Source organism: Orcinus orca, chromosome 1 (genome assembly GCF_937001465.1).
Source record: "Orcinus orca chromosome 1, mOrcOrc1.1, whole genome shotgun sequence".
NCBI lineage: Eukaryota > Metazoa > Chordata > Mammalia > Artiodactyla > Delphinidae > Orcinus > Orcinus orca.
Window position 1 is genome coordinate 179,183,612 of NC_064559.1, and position 23,763 is coordinate 179,207,374.

At 48.1% G+C, this 23,763-nt stretch overlaps 1 pseudogene; it reads left to right on the top strand.

Annotated features, from left to right (window-relative positions):
- Positions 1-6,827: 6,827 nt before the first annotated feature.
- Positions 6,828-8,258, top strand: LOC101277326 (60S ribosomal protein L4-like; annotated as a pseudogene).
- The last annotated feature ends 15,505 nt before the right edge of the window (positions 8,259-23,763 follow it).

Genomic DNA, 23,763 nt, shown 5'->3' on the forward strand with positions numbered 1-23,763 from the left:
AGGGCAGTGTAGCCACATCCCATCCCTTCTCTGACCCTGTTTCTCATCCGCTGTATGGGGATAAGAGGACCAACCATATAGGCTTGTCCTGGAGTTCATTAATAACAGCTCACACACTATGGGTACTTCTTGTGTCAGGCACTGTCCCAAGTACTTTATTTAATTTTTAAAAATTTTCCAAAACAAGATTTTATTCATGGCTATATAACATATCACCATAAGGCTGTACCACATGTATTTGTTACTCTGTAGGTGTGTATTTAAGTTTGTCCCATTTCCCACCAATCCAATAAACACCGTGTGCTACATTTATACATAAATTTTATATTCATTCCTAATTCTTTTTTGCTGCATATTTTTTATTGGGACTTAATTCACTGTTTTAAAGTGTACAATTCAGTGGTTTTTTTTATATATTCACAGTTACACAACCATCACCACTATCTAATTCCAGAACATCTCCATCACCCCAAAAAGAACATCTCACTGCTCATTAGCAGTGACTCCCCATATCCCACTTCCCTGGTCCCTATAAATTAGGAATCTACTTTCTATCGCTATGGATTTGCCCCTTCTGGACATTTTATATCAACGGAATCATACAATAAGTCGTCTTTTGTGTCTGCCTTCTTTCACTTAGCATAATGTTTTCAAGGTTCATCTATGTCGGAGCATGTGTCAGTATGTCATGCCTTTCCATGACTGAATAATATTCCCTTGTAGAGACAGACCACATTTTGTTAATCCATTTGTCTGCGTTGTTTCCACTTTTTTGGTTTAAGCATGTTATTTTAGCCCTCAGCGACCCTCTGGGGAGATGCTGTGTTATCATCGTATAGACAACAAGATTGAGGTCCAGAGAGGTTAAGTAACCCACACCAGGTCACTTAGCTAGTGAGCAGCAGTGGTGGGCTTTGCCCCAGAAGTCTGGCTACAGAGACCATGGCCTTAACCACTAAGCATCACTGTCTCCTCAGTCAAAGTAAGATAGTGTAGGTCAACACCCACAGCAAGCAACTGCACCAGAGGTGGCACCCATAGGGCACTTAGCGAAGGGTGGCTTTTCTCAGCGGCATTTCTGAAGGTGGCAGAGCCAGGGTCTGCCAGGCAGAGCCCCAAGCTAGAACAGGGGTGTCAGGGCACCCAATGATAAAGGATTGCTATCTCGGCACACGGGTAGTTCTCCCAGGGGACATCTCTCCACACCTGGGGGGAGCTGCTCCCTCTGCAGCACATCTTTGGCCTGCACCCCAGAGCCCATCTCTCCACGCATCCCCACCTACGCAGCCATGGCTCCTCTCCTGGCCCCAAGGCCCTGCCACTGGGCAGCTGAGGTAGGATCCTTGGGTGAGGTCAAGGTCAGAGCTGCAGTTGAGGTCATGTGGATGGGTCGCTGCCTCCTCTGGCCTCCATCTACTAAATAATGAGATAAGAAATCTTAATACTTTCTCTTTTTTAAAATTACAAAGTTAGGACAATACATACACAAGAACTTGTGGCTTTAAAAAAATGAAAAGAATATGGGAGCTTCTAAAATAAAGTTTCCTCCTGACCTCCCTCTCCAAGGCAACCACTCTGAGAGTGGGGTAAGTAGCCTTTTCCTATGGATTCAGGTATATGTTTTCTAATGTTTTAGAGGTGTTTAAAATAATAAATGGTGACATGAGTCTCCCTATTCTGAGGCCTTCTTCTCTCACTCCAAAGGCCTCTCACTTTCTAGACCGGTACACAGAGATCCACCCCTATCTGAATTTTAACAGCTCCACGTGGTCCCTGGCATGGACAGACTGCTGTTACTTGACCATCACCCGCTGATGGCTTTGGGAAGGCCTCCATTTACCATTTTCATGAACATGCTGCAGTAAACACCTCGTTTATACATCTTTGTCCTCAAAGAACCGAGTTTTAGACATGAAATTGCTGGGCCAAAGACAAGCACATTTTAAATATTCTGCCAAGAATGAGGTTCTGATTTGCAATCTTGTCCCCACTAGGTGCAAGGGCCCTTTCCTCACAAGCCTTCCAGCACAGGGTTTTATCCATCTCTTATTGTTTGCTACTCTGATAGCGAAACCACTTCTTCACAAGGAATCTGATATGCAAAAGAGAGACGCCTGATGCCACCCGGATTGGGGAGGGTGAGGGGCCTGGAGACACTCCATGTCCCACCCTATCCCCTGGTACAGAGGACCCCTCCTAGGGTCTTCCAGCGCTGCTCTCCAGGATCCTGTTTGGCTGCAGGCCTGTCCCTCTGAGGCTGGCGTGAGCCCCCAGCCTCTCAGTCCTGCCCAGTGGTTTGGCCCTTCAGGGAGCTAAGGATGGAGGAGGGGCTGGCCAGTCTACTTCCTCAGCTGACTCCACCCTTCCCAAATAGATGCGCCTTTGAGTAGGGCGCTCCTGGCGACAGCATTGTCATGGCTAATCACGTGTGGTGGGGGACGGTGGGCACCTGAACCTGCAGATGTTTTGGAGAGGGCGATCCTGGGGAGTCCAGCCTCCCCCTCAGCCTGCAATCCAAACTAGCCTTTTAGAAAAGGCTGGATCCTGGTCTTGCCTCTGCCCAGACCTTGCTGTGTAGACCCAGGCGGGCCACTGTCCTTTCTGGGCTCCAAGCGCCCAGCTGCCAGGCCGGGGAAGTCCCTCTCGCGGGGTAGTTGCTGAATCTGCTCCCTCTGGAGACTCTGCACTTGCCACGTGCATGAGTCACTCCGCAGGGGGGAGGATGGCTCCTGCTGGGAGTTGGCAGACTCAGGGCAGGGGAGGGCAGGCTCCCGCCCTGCACCTTTGATGCTGCGTGGTGAGCTTGGCACACTGGAGTCCCACCTGGCTAACGTGAGACCAAGTGTGAGCACACGCTCGCAGGGCACACCAACGTGTGAAATGTATTCTTGTGTGCCGCCTGGGGATCCTTCTGCCGGTGTCCAGGCATTCAGGTTTGTGTCTCGTAGGATGGCTGTCCATACACAATCCTCCTGTGTGCACGTCGACACGTACAAGTATGTGTGCCTGAGTGTCCCTGAGAGTGTAAGTCTTCGCCTGGTTGTGGCTGCCTAGATGTGTGTGCATACGTGTGCCTACATCCGTGTGCATGCGTGAGAGTGCAGGCGTACCTGCAGGATGTGCGTGCAAGTCCATGATTAGGGATTACAGGTGTGTGGGCGCACCGGTGACACAAGCATACAAGCTAATGTGTGTATTTGTGTCTGCGCATGTGTCAGAACACATGCATAGAGTGTCCGTAAGTGTCGATGGAGAGCATCCACGTGTGTGGATCTAGAGGTGCTTCTGTGTGCGTGTGGGCACAGCTGTGTATGGAACTACTGCAGTGTGTCTCTCTGCTGATGCAGATACACACAGGTGTGCATTTGCACCCCAGGAGGTGCCACCTCAGGGTCTGCAAACCATGACATCTCCTCCAGGGCCCATCCTACATGGCCTGGACCTCTCTCCTCTACGCACACTGAGGAACCAACAGAGGGACAGTGTCATTGCTTTCATTACAGGCAGATTGATTATTTTAGTAATTAGTAAGTCGTTATAAACCTTACTGAGTTTAAGTACAAACATGGATATATCATAGATGCAAAATGCATATGGAATCTGAACAAGAAGCATGAAAGTGAAGGATTTCCCACCCCAATCTGGGATGGCAGTGGTGGATAAGTACACGCAGGGCTCAGAAAGGCAGGAGAGGGAGGGGGCAGAGCAGAGAACCCCTGCCTCTGTTTCCAAGGCTGCCCAGCCCTGACCTCCATCCCCACCCCCACCAAGGGAGATATTGTTCTGGGCCCAGATGCCCCCAACTCTGGCTTGAGTGGGAGTGGGGGAGTGAGGGTGTCAGACCATCCCCTGCTCTGACAGCAACCAGGCAAGGCAGGTCCCTTCTCAGCCTCCCTCTGTAACTCAGGGATAATCATACCTACTTGGGGTTTCTCAAGGAACCTCAAAATATAAGCTCTGATATCTGCCCACCTCCTTCCTCCCCTCAGAACAATTTCTATCCCCACACCCCAGCTCCTCCGCTTCTCTCTCAGCCTGAACTGCCTCCTTGCCCCAGGCCTGACCCACGAACTGCTACCCGCCTGTCCAAACCCACGCCCGTGCCACCACCCAGCCACACATTTGTCATCTCAGCTGGACTGTGAACTCCCAGGGTAAGAAAGGCTCAGGCATTCCTGGGTTCCTAGAGCCCACACCAGCCTGGCACGGCTTAGATATCAGGCACGGTTTGATTTTAGAAACTGAAGATAAGGGGAGGGGAGGGAGGAGGGCTCTGGGAGGAGCAATGTTTGGTAAACACGGCAGGTCGCTGGGTGCCCCAAGACTGGATGAGTCAGCCTGACCCTTGGCCTGGAGAACGGAAGGAAAAGCATCATTTGTCAATCTCCACCAGGTGCCAGCATCACCCATGCACTTGATCCCCACCACACACCTGGGAGGTAAGCAGTACTTTTATTCCCATTTTACAGATGCAGAAACTGATCCTCAGAGAAGATGAATCAGCAGCAGAGCTGGGACTCAAGCCCTCCTAACTCAGCACCTTCACCAGGCTCTCCCATCATGTTCCATCTCTCCTTCTCAAGCCCCACCCACATTCCCAGCACTTAGCAGGAGTCCGTGGCTCTATCCCAGGGGCTTTGGAAAATGCCCTCAGGAGCAGCCCTTGATCATAAAGGATAGGGGTGGTGGATAGATACCCCAGCTTCCTCACGCCATGGGTGGGGCGACCCTGAGACTGGTTCCACGCCGTCTCCCGGAGGTCCCCAGTGGGGCTGAGCCCCGCTTTCCACCTGCTGCTCATTAACTTGCCTGTGTTGGCTGCCCTTCCGGTCTTACTTCCACGTCCTTTATAGCTTCCTGAAATCACCTCAAAAATAAATCCATGCCCTAGCTCAGGTCTTCTCCGAGGGCCCCAACCCAAGACTGAGGGGCAGCAGCCATGAGTCCCTAGGAAGCCAAGAGGACCTCGCTGCAAAGGGATCTCTGCCTCAGAGGCCCTGAGACACGTGCAGGGCCAGAAGCACCTCAGCACAAGTCTGGGGCCATGGGAGGAGCCGCGGCAGGCGGGAGGCCAGCCCAGCTGCAGCTCTAGCACTGTGCACAGTGTCAGGTCGGGGTGCAGGGCTGCAGGTACACCGGGGTAAAGAGGACAGCAGGGTGTGAGTGCAGTAGCTGATGGGAGCAGCACTTATCTTAGTGCCCAAGACCACACCCGTACCTCCCTCCCTTCTGCAGAACTGGGCCAGGGACAACTATGTCCTGGCAGGTCCCAGGGCAGATCCCGGCTGGAAAACCCCAGGGCACCCCGCTGACCCTCTCCTGCTCAGCGCCTCTGGTCTGGGTCCTGGCAGGGCAGGGACACTGCCTGGGGAAGGTCCTAGACAGGGATCTGAGCAACTCAGTGCCTCAGTTTCCCATTCATGAAATGGCACAGGGCCCTGGTGGGGCTGAGGAAGTGAATGAAGGCATCCCAGCATACCTCAGAGGGATCCTGTTCTCTGATTCTGCCAGGAAATTATCTGCACACAAAACATTAGATGTGGCACATCCTACACCCCTAAGCCTTTCAGAAGAGGGTATTACTTAATGCAGAGGAGTTAAATTCTAATGGTGGAAATTCAAGCATTGAGAAGACATAGCTTGACTTTGCGGATTGGCCTTCCTTACACCCCTCAAACCACACCATGTCAACCCCCAGGCAGGCAGTGGGAAGAGCACAGGCGTTAGTGCCAGACAGACTTGGGCTCCAATCCTTGGTGACTCAGAAAAGCCCCTCAACCTCTCTGAGCTTCAGCTTCGTTGGCTGTGAAATGGGTTGACCATGCCCACTGACGCAGGTAAGCATCTTCTATCTCCTTTAGTCCTCAGTCTGGTGAAGAAGTAACTCTGATCCCCAGTTGATGCAGTAGAGACCCAGAGAAGAGGAAGCAGGTGCTAAGGAGGCCAGCCCCTGCTCACGTGGGTCCACAGTGGTCCAGGACCTGCCTGCCCCCTGCCCAGGGGCCCCTAAGGCCTGGGCTGTGCCCTGTCCATTCCAGCATTCCCCTGCTTGGCCCAGCCCTGACCCGAGGCTCACCTACTGCCCGGTTCCTGCACCTGGCCCGTGGGGCAGCCAGGGCTGGGTCTTCAGTATCCGCATTCCTCTGGGATAAATACCTTTGGCCTCAGGAATTCTGGGAGCTGGGCCAGCTGGGCCATGACCTTATCCTACTCCCCTGGGACGCTCTTAAAGCCTCACAGCACCTGGGCGAGGCAGGCATGGCCCAGCCACAGAGGGAAACTGACGGCCACTGACTTCATCCAGAAAAGGAAACCAGAGGCCTCCGTGGTTATCCTCAGTAAGGATCAGGACAGCAGAAGATGAAAAATGAAATCAAAGCAAGCAATGGACTGGCAATTCCGCTTCCGGGTATATACCCCCAAAGAAATGCCTAGAGATGTTCATCAGAAAATGTATACTAGAGGGCTTCCCTGGTGGCGCAGTGGTTGAAAGTCTGCCTGCCAATGCAGGGGACACGGGTTCGAGCCCTGGTCTGGGAAGATCCCACATGCCGTGGAGCAGCTAGGCCCGTGAGCCACAATTACTGAGCCTGTGCGTCTGGAGCCTGTGCTCCGCAACGGGAGAGGCCGCGATAGTGAGAGGCCCGCGCACTGTGATGAAGAGTGGCCCCCACTTGCCGCAACTAGAGAAAGCCCTCGCACAGAAACGAAGACCCAACACAGCCAAAAATAAATAAAATTTTTAAAAAAAGATAAAAGTGTACAGGTTTTAATTAAATAAAAAAAAAAAAAAGAAAATGTATACTAGAGTATTCAGCCTTCCTATGGGAGCCACCGGGTTGCGAGGCGCGTGGTCTTCGCCTCTCCCGGCCATGGCGTGTGCTCGTCCACTGATATCAGTGTACTCCAAAAAGGGGGAGCCATCTGACAAAAATGTCACTTTGCCTGCTGTGTTCAGGCCCATTCGACCAGATATCGTAAACTTTGTTCACGCCAGCTTGTGCGAAAACAACAGACCACTCGATGCTATCCGTGAGTTAGCGGGTCATCAAACCAGTGCCGAGTCTTGGGGTACCAGCAGAGCTGTGGCTCAAATTCCCAGGGTTCGAGGTGGCGGGACTCACCGTTCTGGCCAGGATGGTTTTGCAAACATGTGTCTTGGAGGCTGCATGTTTGCGCCAACCAAGATCTGGCGACGTTCGCACCACAGAGTGAATACAATGCAGAAGGGATATGCCATCTGCTCTGCACTGGCTGCCTCGGCCTCACCAGCGCTGGTCATGTCTAGAGGTCATCATATCGGGGAAGTTCCTGAACTTTCTTTGGTAGCTGAAGATAAAGTTGAAGGCTACGAGAAGACCAAGGAGGCTGTTTTGCCGCTGAAGAAACTTAAGGCCTGGAATGATGTGAAAAAGGTCTACGCCTCTCAGCCAATGAGAGCTGGCAAGGGAAAATGAGAAACCGTTGCTGTACCCAGAGCAGGATACACTGCATCATCTGTCATGGGGACAGTGGTATCATCAAGGCCTTCAGAAACATCCCTGGAATTACTCTACTTAATATAAGCAAACTGAACGTTTTGAAACTTGCTCCTGGTGGGCATGTGGGATGTTCCTGCATGTGGACTGAAAGTGCGTTCCGCAAGTTAGATGAGCTATGCGGCACTTGGCGTAAAGCTGCCTCCCTCCAGACTAACTATTGATACAACCTCCCCATGCACGAGGTGCTCAGTACAGACCTTAGCAGAATCTTGAAAAGCCCAGAGATCCAAAGAGCCCTCAGAGCACCACGCAAGAAGATTCATCTCAGAGTCCTGAGATGAGAATCCACTGAAAAGCCTGAGAATCATGTTGAAGCTAAACCCATATGCAAAGACCATGCGCCGGAACACCATTCTTCTCCAGGCCAAGAACCACAAAATCCAGATGCATAGGGCGGCAGCAGCACTAGAAGACAAATCAGATGAGAAGGAGGTTCCAGGCAAGAAGCCTGTGGTGGGAAAGAAAGGAAAGAAGGCTGTTGGCATTAAGAAGCAGAAGAAAAAAAAGAAGAAAAAAAAAAAGAAAAAAAAAAGAAGAAAAGAAAAAAAAAAGGAAAAAAAAAAAAAGAAGCAGAAGAAGCGTTTGGCGGGAAAAAAGGCGGCAGTGACCAAGAAACCAACAGCTGAAAAGAAGCCCACAGAAAAGAAACCCCACCACAGAAGAAAAGAGGGCTGCTGCATAAACTTAAATTTGTTTATTTTGTAAAGGTCAAATCATTTTGGACAGCTAATTTTGAATAAAGACCTGATGAAAGAGACAGTGGGAAAAAAAAAAAAATGCTTGGACTGCCCTGGTGGCGCAGTGGTTAAGAATCCGCCTGCCCATGCAGGGGACACGGGGTCGAGCCCTGGTCTGGGAGGATCCCACATGCCGCGGAGCAACTAAGCCCGTGCGCCACAACTACTGAGCCTGAGCTCTAGAGCCCACGACCCACAACTACTGAAGCCCCTGCGCCTAAAGCCCATGCTCTGCAACAAGAGAAGCCACCACAATGAGAAGTTCGCACGCCGCAACTAGAGAAAGCCCAGGTGCGGCAACGAAGACCCAACGCAGGCAAAAATAAATAAAATAATAATTTTTAAAATGTTCATAGCAGCACTATTCATAATAGTCTCAAACTAGAAACTATGCAAAAGCCCAGCAACAGTAGAATGAATAAGTAAATTGAACTACAGCTAACAAAATAATATGGATGATCTCACAAACAAAATGTATGAAACAAGACTCCATCCCATAAGATTCCATAGATAGAAACCTACAGTTTTAGTGGTGTTAGAAGTCAGCAAGGTGGTTTCCTTGGGGGGATGGGGTCAGGCAGTGACCGAAAGCGGACAGAAAGGGGACTTCTGGGGCAGCAGTAATGTTCCATTTCTTGATCAGGCTACAGTCTGCATGGGTGTTCTCAGTTTGTGAAAATTCTTCAAGTTGGGCGTCTATGATCTGTACACTTTTCCGTACAAATATTATGCTCTTGAACTTTATGTCGGAATCTTATGGTATGCCCTCTTCCGTGTCTGGTCTCTTTTGTGCAACATTTTGTTTTTGACGTTCATCCATGCTGCAACATGTAACAGGATTTCTTCTTTTTCATTGCTGTGTAGTATTCTATTACCTGAATGGCCCGCAATGTGTTCCTCCATTCCACTGTTGATGGAAGTTGAGCTGTTTCCAGTCTGGAAGCTATTACAAATAGTGCTGCTTTGAACATTTTTTTTTGCACCAGAGTTTTGATGAACGTATGTATGTATTTCTACTGGGGGTATACCTAGGGGTGGGACCGCTAGGTCATAGGATATACACATCTTCAGCTTCGTTAGACCCCGACAGTTTTCCAAAATGCTTTACAATTGCACACGTCCATCCGCTGTACATGACAGCTTCACGTCATCACTAGCACCAGCATGGTTGCACTTTGTCTTTTAGCCATTACGGCAGGTGTGAAATAATTCGCATTTCCCTGCTGCCTAGTGAAGCTGAGCACCTGTCCTAGTTTGGGTTCCCTAGGAGCTGACCCTGAGACAAGGATTGGAGAGCAAGTAGTTTCATTGGCAGGTTGCTCGCCTCCTAGGGCTGCCGTAACAAAATACCATAGACTGGGTGTCAAAACAACAGATATTTATTCTCTCACAGTTCTGGAGTCTGGAAGTCCAAGATCAAGGTGCCAGCAGGGTTTGTTTCCGGCAAGGTCTCCCTTCCTGCCTTGCAGATGGTCACCTTCTCACCGCATCCTCACATGGCCTCATGTGCGGAGAGGGGGAGAGATCTCTGGTGTTTCTTCCTCTTCCTATAAGGACACCAAGTCTACCACATTAGGGTCTCATGCTTATGACCTCATTTAACCTTAATCCTCTCCCTAAAGGCCTGATCTCCAAATACAGTCACATGGGAGGTTAAGGGGACACAATTCAGTCCATCACAGCAGGTGATCCTAGAAAAACTCAAAAGGGAGTGAAGAAGTGACAGAGGGGCAGGGAGGAGGCTCCGGAAGTGTGTGTCCACGAGCAGGTTACCACCTCGGGCATCTGGAGGTTAATCCCACAGGGAGACTCTGGGAAATCGCATAAACCACACCCCCGAGAATTATCCCACTCAGGGGACCAGGGAGCTGGGTTTTTATACACCGACGCCTGTCAGTCACTGGTTGAGGGCTATGTCAAGGCATGAGAGGGTGTCAGCTCCCTGGCATCTCCCAGGCTCACAGAAGCCCGGAGGCTCAGAGCTGTGGGCGCACACGCTACAGCACGTCTACGCACGCTAGTCACTGTCGAATTCTCACTTGTGTGAAGTGGTTACTCTTTTGAAGCTGGATTTTGAAGGATGTGTATTGATTGACCAGGGAGGAGAGGGCATTCCAGCAGAGGGGACAGCGTAGACAAAGGCCTAGAGAAAGGGTTCGTATTGTCCAGCTCAAGCTATATAGGGAAGCGGAGGGGTATGAGACTGAGGCGGGGTCAGCAGAGACTCTACCATGAAGGTCGAATGAGAAGATGCGCCAGCCATATGTGTATCTGCTCGTACACCCAAGCTAGGCTGCGTCCCTAAGACCATCTCAAAATGCTGTTTTCCAGGGCCCCCGCAGTGCTCTGACGATGCACCACAAGCACACCCAAACCCCAGGATGCCTCCCATAGCCGGAGACACAGATGCAACTCCCAGCAGAGAGGCTGCAAGCCAGGGCCAGAGCAAAGACAAAGGGGCCAGCAGAGACCTAGGCCACAGCGCGGGAATCAGGAGAGTCAAGAGCTGACCCCAAGGTTGACCTTAACAAAGGACCTTGAGCTAAGGTACAGGGTCCTGAAACACTGAGAAGGACCCACTTAGTACCTAGCCTTAGGCTACCTGAATTCAGAATGTGCTGCTCCTCTAAGGTCTTCTCATGGGTCAGAAAAGCTGTGTGTGTTGGCACTGTCTGTGGAGCCTGCATAAGGAAGGCAGAGGGTCAGGGAGAGGCTGGGCCCAGGGGTGTGGGCTTGGATGAGCACCCCCCAACCACTGTTTTGGCCTGAGGGGGACTGGGAAGTGGGAATCTAAGACAGGTCTGGGCAGGGTTTGACGCTCTGCAGTCAAAGTCTGCTTTGCTCTGCAAAGCTATCAGTTTGGATTTCAGCCATATCCAGTTCTGTATCCAAATAACAAGCATCTTCTCTACAAAGGTGTAACCCTGACAGGGACCAGGCCTCGTGAACATCTGTCTGTCAGTCCAGCCTTTCTTTGGCAAGTTGCGTCTCCCCCACTAATCCTGCTCTGTCTGTGTGGCTCAAGTTGGGCAGCCCCCCCACACCCAGGCAGGGGGACTCGTGAACCACGCCTGGCCAGCCAGAGCCCCAGCCCCAGACACCATGACTGGATAAACGCATGACCCAAGCCAGGCCAATTGGAGTCTTCCTTGAGACTTTTGTTAGAGCTTCCTGGAAACTCTCTCATCTTCTGAGATCATGAGCTGTAAAGAAGAGATTATAGCAGCTGGTGGACAACTTGCACCATGGAGAAAAATCTGCCCAAGAAAAAAAAAAAAAAAGGCAGGCAGCCCTAGCTGGGAGATGGAGAGAGAGACAGTCTTCATGGTGTCAGTTAAACACCTGGATGCAGCATGTCTGAAGTTCCTAGACTCCTCATTTGCATGAGCCAACACATTTCCTGCTGTGCTTATGGTTCATCAGGGTTTCTGCTGCTTGCAGTCTAAAATGTTCTGATTAAAATACTAGGTGAGAACATAACCAAGCCCTTTCTGCACCTTCATTCCTCAGAGATATACAGAGATATGCAGGGAGTTTCTTTAAAGGGACTTTGCAATTGGCATGTTGCAATGAGGCAAAGATCCCTGTCCTGCTGCCCTTCTTTCCCAAGCGACAACTGACTAACTCATAGCAGAGTAAACACTGCCAGCAGTTTACGTTCAAGAGTTCAGAATGCTACTCTCGCTGGAAGGGCCGAGTCCTGGTAAGCTGCCCTCCACCTGACTTCCCAGAGTGTTCTGGAAGGTGCATCTTTCTGACCAACAGTCAGAATTAATTACTTTTTCATTTGCTGAAATGCGGGGGTCAGAGCTATATAAATTTAGGAGAAAGGAAAGAAAATATTGCATTTTTGCAACTCCAGCTTGAATGGGCAATATTGCACTTTGCTGGACTTGATTTGTTTGTTAATTCAATGAAGCCCAATAATCCACCCAAATTTATTTAACTGGAGGGGGTTAGTTAAATAAATTATAATGCATGGATTTAAAAAGAAGTAAGAGGGCTTCCCTGGTGGCGCAGTTGTTGAGAGTCCGCCTACCGATGCAGGGGACACAGGTTCGTGCCCCGGTCTGGGAAGATCCCACATGCCGCGGAGCACCTGGGCCCGTGAGCTGTGGCCGCTGAGCCTGTGCTCCTCAACGGGAGAGGCCACAACAGTGAAAGGCCCACGTACCGCAAAAAAAAAAAAAAAAAAAAAAAAAAGAAGTAAGATAACTCTAAAATATACCATCATAAAAATATGTCTAATGTATGAAGTGTTAAATGCACTTTGCACAATCGCACCTCAATAAAGTGGTTTTTTAAAAAGCGATTTGCAGAGTAATATGTATAGCATATGCCCATTAATAAAAAAAATACCTGGCACTCCTATCTCTTGCAGAAGGCTTGTCATTTATACAATTAGATGGGGGGTGGGAAGGGAAGGAAAAAATAAGCTATTTGCAATTAAAAGTAACTCAGTTTCTTTGGAGGATTCAGTCCATGCAAACTTCAGTTCCCTATCAGAGCTATTTCCCCTTCACAAGAGGTCACCCTCCCAAGATGAGGGTCTAAGAACTAGAAGCTTGGGTGTCCTCAAGGCATCAGGGAAGGGCCCCTCCTTGGCCTCATGTTTCTCTTGTCAGAATGTCTTCTCCTGTTTGTTATGAGCCTTGGTTTCCATCCCAGCTGCCATTACCTGTGCAGTAGGCAGAGCCCAGGGCCGGTTTTGACTTGGTAAAGACTGTGGAGACTCCAGAAGAGGGGGGCTGATCAGAACCCCTGCAGTCTGGCTGGGACTTCCGGGACATTGTGACCCTGTCCAGGGTCCTGCAAGTGACCCACCAGAACCCTGAGTGACCTTCTGTGGGCTTCTGTGTCCTCCCATTGTTGGGGTACTGGGAAATTGAGGTATCCCTTCCACATCACGCAGAAGACAAGCGTGACTAGGGGCACTATCCCTGGTCTTCCCTCTGCCTGCGCTCTTAGTAATGGGTTGGATGCTGACCCCCCAAAAGACATGTCCACATCCTAACCCCCGGAACTTGCAAATGTGATTTGGCAAAAGCGGCTTTGCAGATATAATTAATTTGAGGGTCTCAAGATGAGATCATCCCGAATTATCTAGGTGGGCCTTAAATCCAATGACAAGTGCCCTTTAAAGAGAAAGTCACAGGGAGGTCTGACGCAGAAGAGGATTCAGAAACGGAGGAGAAGGACATGAGAAGAAAGAGGCGAAGACTGGTGGAGTGATGGGGTCACAAGAAATGCCAACAACCACTAGAAGCCAGAAGACGCAAGGGACACACTGTCCCCTAGAGCCTTCAGAGGGAGCACAGCCCTGCCAATACCATGATTTCAGACTTTTGGCCTCCCGAACTGAGAAAGAATAAATTTCCGTTGTTTTAAACCACTTGTTATGGCAGCCCAAGAAACCAATACACATTTCCTGCTGCCCTTTCTATTCTACTGTGGGCGTGGACCAAACTTCCCTCCAGATAGCATCTACAGAGTTCTAGAAGTGGGCAGAAGTCCCACTCTGGGGTTCTATCTTTTCCACAACCTCTCCCAGGCTGGGGCTCAGAGGGAAGGGTGGGGCACAGTGTCCCTCAGGCAGCCTCTTCGCATCACTCTTTCCTCCTCCAAATCTGTTTATCCAACTCTCTAGTGGCTCCTCTGAGAAATGGAAGCACTGCCCACATCCTCCCAAGGTGGGCAGCGTTTCCCCTGCATTGTACCCTAAATTATTTCTACCTGTGCGTTAGAGTATAAAACTCCATGTTCAGGGCTTCCCTGGTGGCGCAGTGGTTGAGAGTCCGCCTGCCAATGCAGGGGACATGGGTTCGTGCCCCGGTCAGGGAAGATCCCACATGCCATGGAGTGGCTGGGCCCGTGAGCCATGGCCGCTGAGGCTGCGCGTCCGGAGCCTGTGCTCTGCAACGGGAGAGGCCACAACAGTGAGAGGCTCGCGTATGGCAAAAAAAAAAAAAAAAAAACCTCCATGTTCAGTCCTCTAAGTTTGCTCTTGACAAAGTTCTGGGAGCCGGGAACTCGGCTTTCTCTCTCTTATAGTAGGTGGTGCTGATTCTCTACCTATCTTCTGTTTCCCTGCTCCTCCTCTTAAAAACACCCTGGTTTTCATTTCTGGAGTCTGTCTTACCCTCACGCCACCCACATGCTTCTGGGGAAACTGACCCCAACCTCAGTTCCAGGGGCAGCTCTAAGTGGTGTCATGGAATCCCATCCCACTTGATCCAGAAACTCAGGCCTAAATGCCAGTGCAGGGTGCACTTCTGGCCACAGGAACAGACATGTGACCTTAGCCAAGATGAAAGTGCTGGGAGCTTATGTAAAAGGTGTTTCCTTGCTCTTAAGAAAGAACCACCAGAAGGGATGTGCTCTCCTTTCCCTTAAGTGTCCTGGTGGTGAATGTGTGGGCCAGACATCTGGCAACTCTGAGGGAAACTAACCCATGGATGAAGCCATCAGACAGAGGAGGGCATAGTCAAGGGACTGCAGAAAGATGGGCCAGAGTTGCTGGATTAAGCCAGCCCTGAAGCCCACCCTATCTCTGGAATCTGGTTACCTGAGCCAGTACATCTCATTGTTGAAGCCAGTGTATGTTAGACTTACTATTACCTGCAGCCCAAAGCATCTTAACCAATATGTCACTTACCAAAGCCAGTTTTTAAGACTATTGTTTTATTATGGACTTTGAGATCTTCTTTTGGGAGTCAAAGCTAACTAAGCATTGTTCTTTATTCCTCTTATATTACTGTTCTAACAATTTGAATCCTCCCTGAGGCAAATGGATGCCTCCAGCACAAGGAAGCATGAGAAAAAATACACATTACTATATTGCAAAGAAATTATCCATGTTACCCTAACATTCGCACAAAAATCTGGGGGAAGAACTTCTAAACTGTTAGCAGTAGTCACCTCTGGTGAAGAGAACTTGGGGGAAATGGATCTCCCTTTCCGGTTTGGTATTACTGTGACATTTGCATGTTTAGTGTAAGCATAAATTATATTTGTAATTTAAAATCCTGAGGATTAAAAAGTCATTCAAGGCATCCAGAATTCCCCAGGTGCCTGTTACGGCTCAGCTGTCAGTTTTGCGGGAAGTTTATTTGCAGGACAAAGCAATGACTCAAGAAGAGTAGTAACAATATTTCTTTAAAATTTAGCTTTTTGTTTTCAGCAACTTACACCGGCCTGATCTAGCTGCATGAATACTCCCCGCCACAGGAAACCCTCACCAAATCTTTGCCAAATAGTAGCTGGCAGGACTCCAGTGTCTTCTGGGGTCAGGAGAGGGGCTGCAGCTCTGAGTCGTCCAAGGCCTGGCCCCTCTCTCCCTTCCATCCCGGAGTCTCAGGGCAGGAAGCGCATGCACCTTTCTGAACTCTGAAGGTCCTCCTTGCAAACTCCCAGCACGGGCCCATGCTCCTCCTGCAGGAAGGATGCCGCATCCTCCTTGGACAGAGCTGAGGACCTTCAACGTCTCCGGAGAGGTCTCCAGGCTCTGGGGACCAGAGGCCACAGCCCAGACCCCAGTGCCCCTGGAGCACCCTGATCTGCCTCAGGGTCTCCGTCATTCCCTAAGGGTCCTCTTCTAAGCTTAGTCCTAATGCAGCGTTCAAGCCCAACGCGCGGGTCTCTGGCATTCCCCCAGGCTGGTGGAGCCAGGAGCCCCAGGGTGAATGGAAGGAGCCTCTGCCCCCCAGGAGAAACCCCAGGGCTGACCCCATACCCACCAGTAAGGGCCGGAGAGGCTGGGCTCTGGGCTCAAAGCTTGGGGAGAAGAGGAAGAAAGATGAAAGAGCTCGAGAAGAGACAGTTTTCCAGCACCTGCTCACCCCTGCCCGCCACCCTCTCTTCCCTGGACCTCGTCCCAGGACTCTGTCCCTCTCTAGAGCCTCTGGCTCCAGGATCAGAAAAAGCCTCAGTGCGGGCCCCAATTCTAGAATCTCAATTCTCAGAAAGGCTGCCACCCCTGCCTGGGAGTGGGGTGGGTCTGGATTTCCCCCATGCTCATCTCTTCCGTGAAGGGCTGGGCACCTGCTGGAAGACATCCTGTTCCCCATGGGTACCCAGACCCCTCCAGAAGCCCTGAACTTCCTCGTCCACCTCTGACCCCTGCCTGGATGGGCAGCAGCTACCCCTGAGTCTCTTGCCCAGTCTGACCCCTTTGTGGCTTCCTGGTCCCCAGGGAGCCACATGTACCAGGCCCTGTGCCGGGCATCACGTTCAGAGATGAAGGTGGGTCCCTGCTGCAGGGCAGCAAGGGGGCAACGGGTGGACAGATGCCCACATGAAAGCATCCACTGTGGCTGCCATAGTTTGCACAGCTGCTCAGCCCAATGCAGGGTGTGGACGTGATGCTGAATGGACGCCATCCCCTTCCTCGACAAGCAGGTCAAGTTCCCAGCAGCGATCTGCGTGGACACCCTGGCCAGATGCAGCATCTCTCGCAAGTGTTGCCTCCTCAGGAAGGTCCACCCTGAGCACACGAGTTAACAAGTATCCCCTGCTCCACTGTTCTTTAAAGCACGTATCCTACCGCCATCTAGCATTACATGCTCGGTTTGCTTTTTCCCACACTGGAACGTAAGCTCTTTGAGGGCGGGTGTCTGTGTCGTTCTTCCAGCCCCAGCCCCTGGGATGCTGCCTGTGCACTGACTATGTATTTGTGGATTCAGTATATCTGCATGAAGGGTGGGGTTGAACACAATTCTTGTCCCTCCCTCTGCCTCATCAGTCACCTAGCCAAGCAGTCCCCAAGTCCTGTAGAAAGTGTCTCTCCCCCTGTTCTGTCGTCTCTCTTCCTCCCCCTCCCCAAACTCTAAGCCCAGCCTCACCAGCCCTTACTCGGTATTTCTTAATCTCCAAGGCCCGGTTCAAATGTCACCTCCTCTGTGAAGCCAGCTCAGATGCATCTGCGGGCACGTTGCATAGTACGTGATCATGGCCCCTTTTACTCCACACGGCAGTCATTTGTTTATAAGTCTGTGCCTCCTGCCCCCTCGCCCTCCTCCCCGCCACTGCCGAATAGAAGATCTTCAGAGCTGGGCTGGGGCCCAAGTCTCTGTGTGCGGCTAGGGCTTCTGCAGAGGGCAGGACTGGGTATAATATCAGAGCTCAGGAACTGTCTGTTGGATGAATAAAGGGCTGAGTGGAGAAATGAATGGATGAGCTCCCCGTTAGTGAGGGGTACGTGAAGGCGCAGGCAGATGCATGAATGAGCGAGTGAAGAAGTTACTGAGTGAATGAGTCAGTGACTGAGGGGTGGCGCGGAGGGAAGGGTGAACGAGCCTGCGAAGGAGGGAGAGCCATGAGGGTTCCCAGCCTTCTCCAGCAGCCCTGGCAGCAGCCAGCCCCCACTACCCCTGGGCCTGAGATCTGTGCCAGCCAGACCTCCGTTGCCTCCTCCCAGAACCAGCTCCCATCAGCGCTGCTCAGCACACGCTCCCAACGCTGGCCAGACGCTGCACCGGGTCGTGAATCAAACAGGGCCCTGCCCCGGGGCTCCCGGGACCGGGGGCAGGGCAGACAGCCTCATAAATAAACTCGATGCCATGCTGGGCAGACTTGTGTTCCAGCAGAGAAGTGAGCTCAGGGTTGGCTCCGGAGCCTGGGGCAGGCAGGGCAGAGCCTGATGGAGGGGTCTGGGAGAGCCTCAGGAAGAGGGACCTCAGAGATGGGCCTGGTGGGAAAAGGGCACCAGGAACAGGAGGGACCAGCTCTTGCCGGTTACTCTACTGGAACGCCCTCACCAACGCTGCAAAGTGGACGTTGCTTTCCCCAGCCCTGGATGAGGCCTCCAAGTTCAGAGTGTGAAGGATTGGCTGAGGGCACACAGCCAGTGGTGGGCCCAGGCACTAGCGTTGCTCCCAGGCCTGTTCACAGCCCCGTCCCAGGTAGGAACAGGCGCTCTGTTCTACAAGAAAGGAAGCTAAGGCTCAGAGAGGGCAAGTGACACAACACCACACAACTGATAAGCAGAGAACTGGAGTTTGACCTCAGGCACTGGGACTCCAAGCCCTGGGACCACTTCCCCACACTGCCACCTACTGACTGGGAAACTACGGATGAGTCATTTAACCTCTCCAAGCTTCCTGAGCTCCTCATCTGTAAAATGGGGTTAAGATTGTCTGTTGCATATGATGGTTGGAGGGAGGATTAAATAAGTGTCTGGTCAAAAGGAGTGTCACCACGTAAGCAGTGATAACAGTAATAAAAATGACAATACCAGTAATACTACTACTACTAATAGTTTATACCAATGGGACAGCATTATGTTGAGAAAGGAAAACTTGCCTGGAAGTTAGAAGGACTGGCTGCAAATCCCAGCTAGGACACATCCCTCTCCTCTCTGGGCCTCAGCTTCTCCACCTATAAAATGTGGGGAAGGGAAGACTTGAAGATGTTTCCTGACCTGGTGGTCTCTGAGTCCGGGCACACTGTTGTCTTTTCTTTTTCTTTTTTTTTTTAACATCTTTATTGGAGTATAATTGCCTTACACTGTTGTGTTAGTTTCTGCTGTATAACAAAGTGAATCAACTATACGTATATATATATCCCCGTATCCCCTCCCTATCCCACCCCTCTAGGTGGTCACAAACCGCCTAGCTGATCTCCCTGTGCTATGCGGCTACTTCCCACTAGCTATCTATTTTACGTTTGGTAGTGTATATATGTCCATGCCACTCTCTCACTTTGTCCCAGCTTACCCTTCCCCCTCCCCGTATCCTCAAGTCCATTCTCTAGTTGGTCTGCGTCTTTATTCCTGTCTTGCCCCTAGGTTCTTCATGACCATTTTTTTTTTTTTTAGATTCCGTATATATGTGTTAGCATACGGATTTGTTTTTCTCTTTCTGACTTACTTCGCTCTGTATGACAGTCTCTAGGTCCATCCACCTCACTACAAATAACTCAATTTTGTTTCTTTTTATGGCTAATATTCCATTGGATATATGTGCCACATCTTCTTTATACACTCATCTGTCGATGGACACTTAGGTGGCTTCCATGTCCTGGCTATTGTAAACAGTGCTGCAATGAACATTGTGGTACATGACTCTTTTTGAATTATGGTTTTCTCAGGGTATATGCCCAGTAGTGGGATTGCTGGGTCGTATGGTAGCTCTATTTTTACCTTTTTAAGGAAACTCCATACTGTTCTCCATAGTGGATGTATCAATTTACATTCCCACCAACAGTGCAAGAGGGTTCCCTTTTCTCCACACCCTCTCCAGCGTTTATTGTTTGTAGAGTTTTTTGTTTTTGTTTTTGTGTTTTTTTGGTGGTACGCTGTTGTGGCCTCTCCCATTGCGGGGCACAGGCTCCGGACACGCAGGCTAAGTGGCCATGGCTCATGGGCCCAGCCGCTTCGCAGCATGTGGGATCTTCCCGGACCGGGGCATGAACCTGTGTCCCCTGCATCGGTAGGCGGACTCTCAACCACTGCACCACCAGGGAAGCCCCCTGTTTGTAGAGTTTTTGATGATGGCCATTCTGACTGGTGTGAGGTGATACCTCATTGTAGTTTTGATTTGCATTTCTCTAATAATTAGTGATGTTGAGCATTCTTTCATGTGTTTGTTGGCCATCTGTATGTCTTCTTTGGAGAAATGTCTATTTAGGTCTTCTGCCCATTTTTGGATTGGGTTGTTTGTTTTTTTGATATTGAGCAGCATGAACTGCTTGTATATTTTGGAGACTAATCCTTTGTCAGTTGCTTCATTTACAAATATTTTCTCCCATTCTGAGGGTTGTCTTTTCGTCTTGTTTATGGTTTCCTTTGCTGTGCAAAAGCTTTTAAGTTTCATTAGGTCTCATTTGTTTATTTTTGTTTTTATTTCCTTTCTCTAGGAGGTAGGTCAAAAAGGATCTCGCTGTGATTTATCTCATAGAGTGTTCTGCCTATGTTTTCCTCTAAGAGTTTTATAATTTCTGGCCTTACATTTAGGTCTTTAATCCATTTTGAGTTTATTTTTGTGTATGGTGTTAGGGAGTGTTCTAGTTTCAGTCTTTTACGTGTAGCTGTCCATTTTTCCCAGCGCCACTTATTGAAGAGGCTGTCTTTTCTCCATTGTATAGTCATGCCTCCTTTATCAAAGATAAGGTGACCATATGTATGTGGGTTTATCTCTGGGCTTTCTATCCTGTTCTGTTGATCTAATTTCTGTTTTTGTGCCAGTACCATACTGTCTTGATTACTGTAGCTTTGTAGTATACTCTGAAGTCAGGGAGCCTGATTCCTCCAACTCCGTTTTTATTTCTCAAAATTGCTTGCTATTTGGGGTTTTTTGTGTTTCCATACAAATTGTGAAATTTTTGTTCTAGTTCTGTGAAAAATGCCATTGGTAGTTTGATGGGGATTGCATTGAATCTGTAGATTGCTTTGGGTAGTACAGTCATCTTCACAATGTTGATTCTTCCAATCCAAGAACATGGTATATCTCTCCATCTGTTTGTATCATCTTTAACTTCTTCCATCAGTGTCTTATAATTTTCTGCATACAGGTCTTTTGTCTCCTTAGGTAGGTTTATTCCTAGGTATTTTATTCTTTTTGTTGCAGTGGTAAATGGGAGTGTTTCCTTAATTTCTCTTTCAGATTTTTCATCATTGGTGTATAGGAATGCAGGAGATTTCTGTGCATTAATTTTGTATCCTACTACTTTACCAAATTCATTGATTAGCTCTAGTAGTTTTCTGGTAGCATCTGTAGGATTCTCTATAGTATCTTGTCATCTGCAAACAGTGACAGCTTTACTTCTTCTTTTCCAATTTGTATTCCTTTTATTTCTTTTTTTCTCTGATTGCTGTGGCTAAAGATTCCAAAACTGTGTTGAATAATAGCAGTGAGAGTGGGCAACCTTGTCTTGTTCCTGATCTTCGTGGAAATGGTTTCACTTTTTCACCATGGAGAATGATGTTGGCTGTGGGTTTGTCATATATGGCCTTCATTATGTTGAGGTAAGTTTCCTCTATGCCTACTTTCTGGAGGGTTTTTATCATAAATGGTGTTGAATTTTGTTGAAAGCTTTTTCTGCATCTATTGAGATTATTATATGGTTTTTATCCTTCAATTTGTTAATATGGTGTATCACATTGATTTGTGTATATTGAAGAATCCTTGCATTCCTGGGATAAACCCCACTTGATCATGGTGTATGATTCTTTTAATGTGTTGTTGGATTCTGTTTGCTACTATTTTGTTTAGAACTTTTGCATCTATATTCATCAGCGATATTGGCCTGTAGTTTTCTTTTTTTGTGACATCTTTGTCTGGTTTTGGTATCAGGGTGATGGTGGCCTTGTAGAATGAGTTTGGGGAGTGTTCCTCCCTCTGCTATATTTTCGAAGAGTTTGAGAAGGATAGGTGTTAACTCTTCCCTAAATGTTTGATAGAACTCGCCTGTGAAGCCATCTGGTCCTGGACTTTTGTTTTTTGAAAGATTTTTAATCACAGTTTCAATTTCAGTGCTTGTGATTGGTCTGTTTATATTTTCTATTTCTTCCTGGTTCAGTCTTAGAAGGTTGTGCTTTTCTAAGATTTGTCCATTTCTTCCAGGTTGTCCATTTTATTGGCATATAGTTGCTTGTAGTAATCTCTCATGATCCTTTGTATTTCTGCAGTGTCAGTTTTTACTTCTCCTTTTTCATTGCTAATTCTATTGATTTGAGTCTTCTCCCTTTTTTTCTTGATGAGTCTGGCTAAAGGTTCATCAATTTTGTTTATCTTCTCAAAAAACCAGCTTTTAGTTTTGTTGATCTTTGCTATCATTTCCTTCATTTCTTTTCCATTTATTTCTGATCTGATCTTTATGATTTCTTTCCTTCTGCTAACTTTGGGGGTTTTTTGTTCTTCTTTCTCTAATTGCTTTAGGTGTAAGATTAAGTTGTTTATTTGAGATTTTTCTTGTTTCTTGAGGTAGGATTGTATTGCTATAAAATTCCCTCTCAGAACTGCTTTTGCTGCATCCCATAGGTTGTGAGTCATTGTGTTTTCATTGTCATTTGTCTCTAGGTATGTTTTGATTTCCTCTTTGATTTCTTCAGTGATCTCTTGGCTATTTAGTAGTGTATTGTTTAGCCTCCATGTGTTTGTGTTTTTTACAGTTTTTTTTCCTGTAACTGATATCTAGTCTCATAGCATTGTGGTCGTAAAAGATACTTGATACAATTTCAATTTCCTTAAATTTACCAAGGCTTGATTTGTGACCCAAGATACGATCTATCCTGGAGAATGTTCCATGAGCACTTGAGAAGAAAGTGTATTCTGTTGTTTTTGGATGGAATGTCCTATAAGTATCAAATAAGTCTATCTTGTCTAATGTGTCATTTAAAGCTTGTGTTTGCTTATTTATTTTCATTTTGGATGCTCTGTCCATTGGTAAAAGTGGGGTGTTAAAGTCCCCTGCTATGATTGTGTTACTGTCGATTTCCCCTTTTATGGCTGTTAGCATTTGTCTTATGTACTGAGGTGCTCCTATGTTGGGTGCATAAATATTTACAATTGTTATATCTTCTTCTTGGATTGATCCCTTGATCATTATGTAGTGTCCTTCTTTGTCTCTTGTAATAGTCTTTATTTTAAAGTCTATTTTTTGTGATATGAGAATTGCTACTCCAGCTTTATTCTGATTTCCATTTTCATGGAATATCTTTTTCCATCCCCTCACTTTCAGTCTGTATGTGTCCCTAGGTCTGAAGTGGGTCTCTTGTAGACAGCATATATACGGGTCTTGTTTTTGTATCCATTCAGCCAGTCTATGTCTTTTGGTTGGAGCATTTAATCCATTTACATTTAAGGTAATTATCATTATGTATGTTCCTATTACCATTTTCTTAGTTGTTTTAGGTTTGTTTTTGTAGGTCTTTTCCTTCTCTTGTATTTCCTGCCTAGAGAAGTTCCTTTAACATTTGTTGTGGAGCTGGTTTGGTGGTGCTGAATTCTCTTAGCTTTTGCTTGTCTGTAAAGGTTTTAATTTCTCCGTCGAATTGAAATGAGATCCTTGTTAGGTAGAGTAATCCTGGTTGTAGGTTTTTCCCTTTCAACACTTTAAATATGTCTTGCCACTCCCTCTGGCTTGCAGAGTTTCTGCTGAAAGATCAGCTGTTAACTTTATGGGGATTCCCTTGTATGTAATTAACATACAATTAGTTGTTTTTCCCTTGCTGCTTTTAATATTTTTCTTTGTATTTAATTTTTGATAGCTTGATTAATATGTTTCTTGGTGTTTTTCTCCTTGGATTTATCCTGTATGTCACTCTCTGTGCTTCCTGGACTTGATTGACTATTCCCTTTCCCATATTAGGGAAGTTTTCAACTATAATCTCTTCAAATATTTTCTCAGTCCCTTTCTTTTTCTCTTCTTCTTCTGGGATCCCTATAATTTGAATGTTGGTGCATTTAATGTTGTCCCAGAGGTCTCTGAGACTGTCCTCAATTCTTTTCATTCTTTTTTCTTTATTCTACTCTGCAGTAGTTATTTCT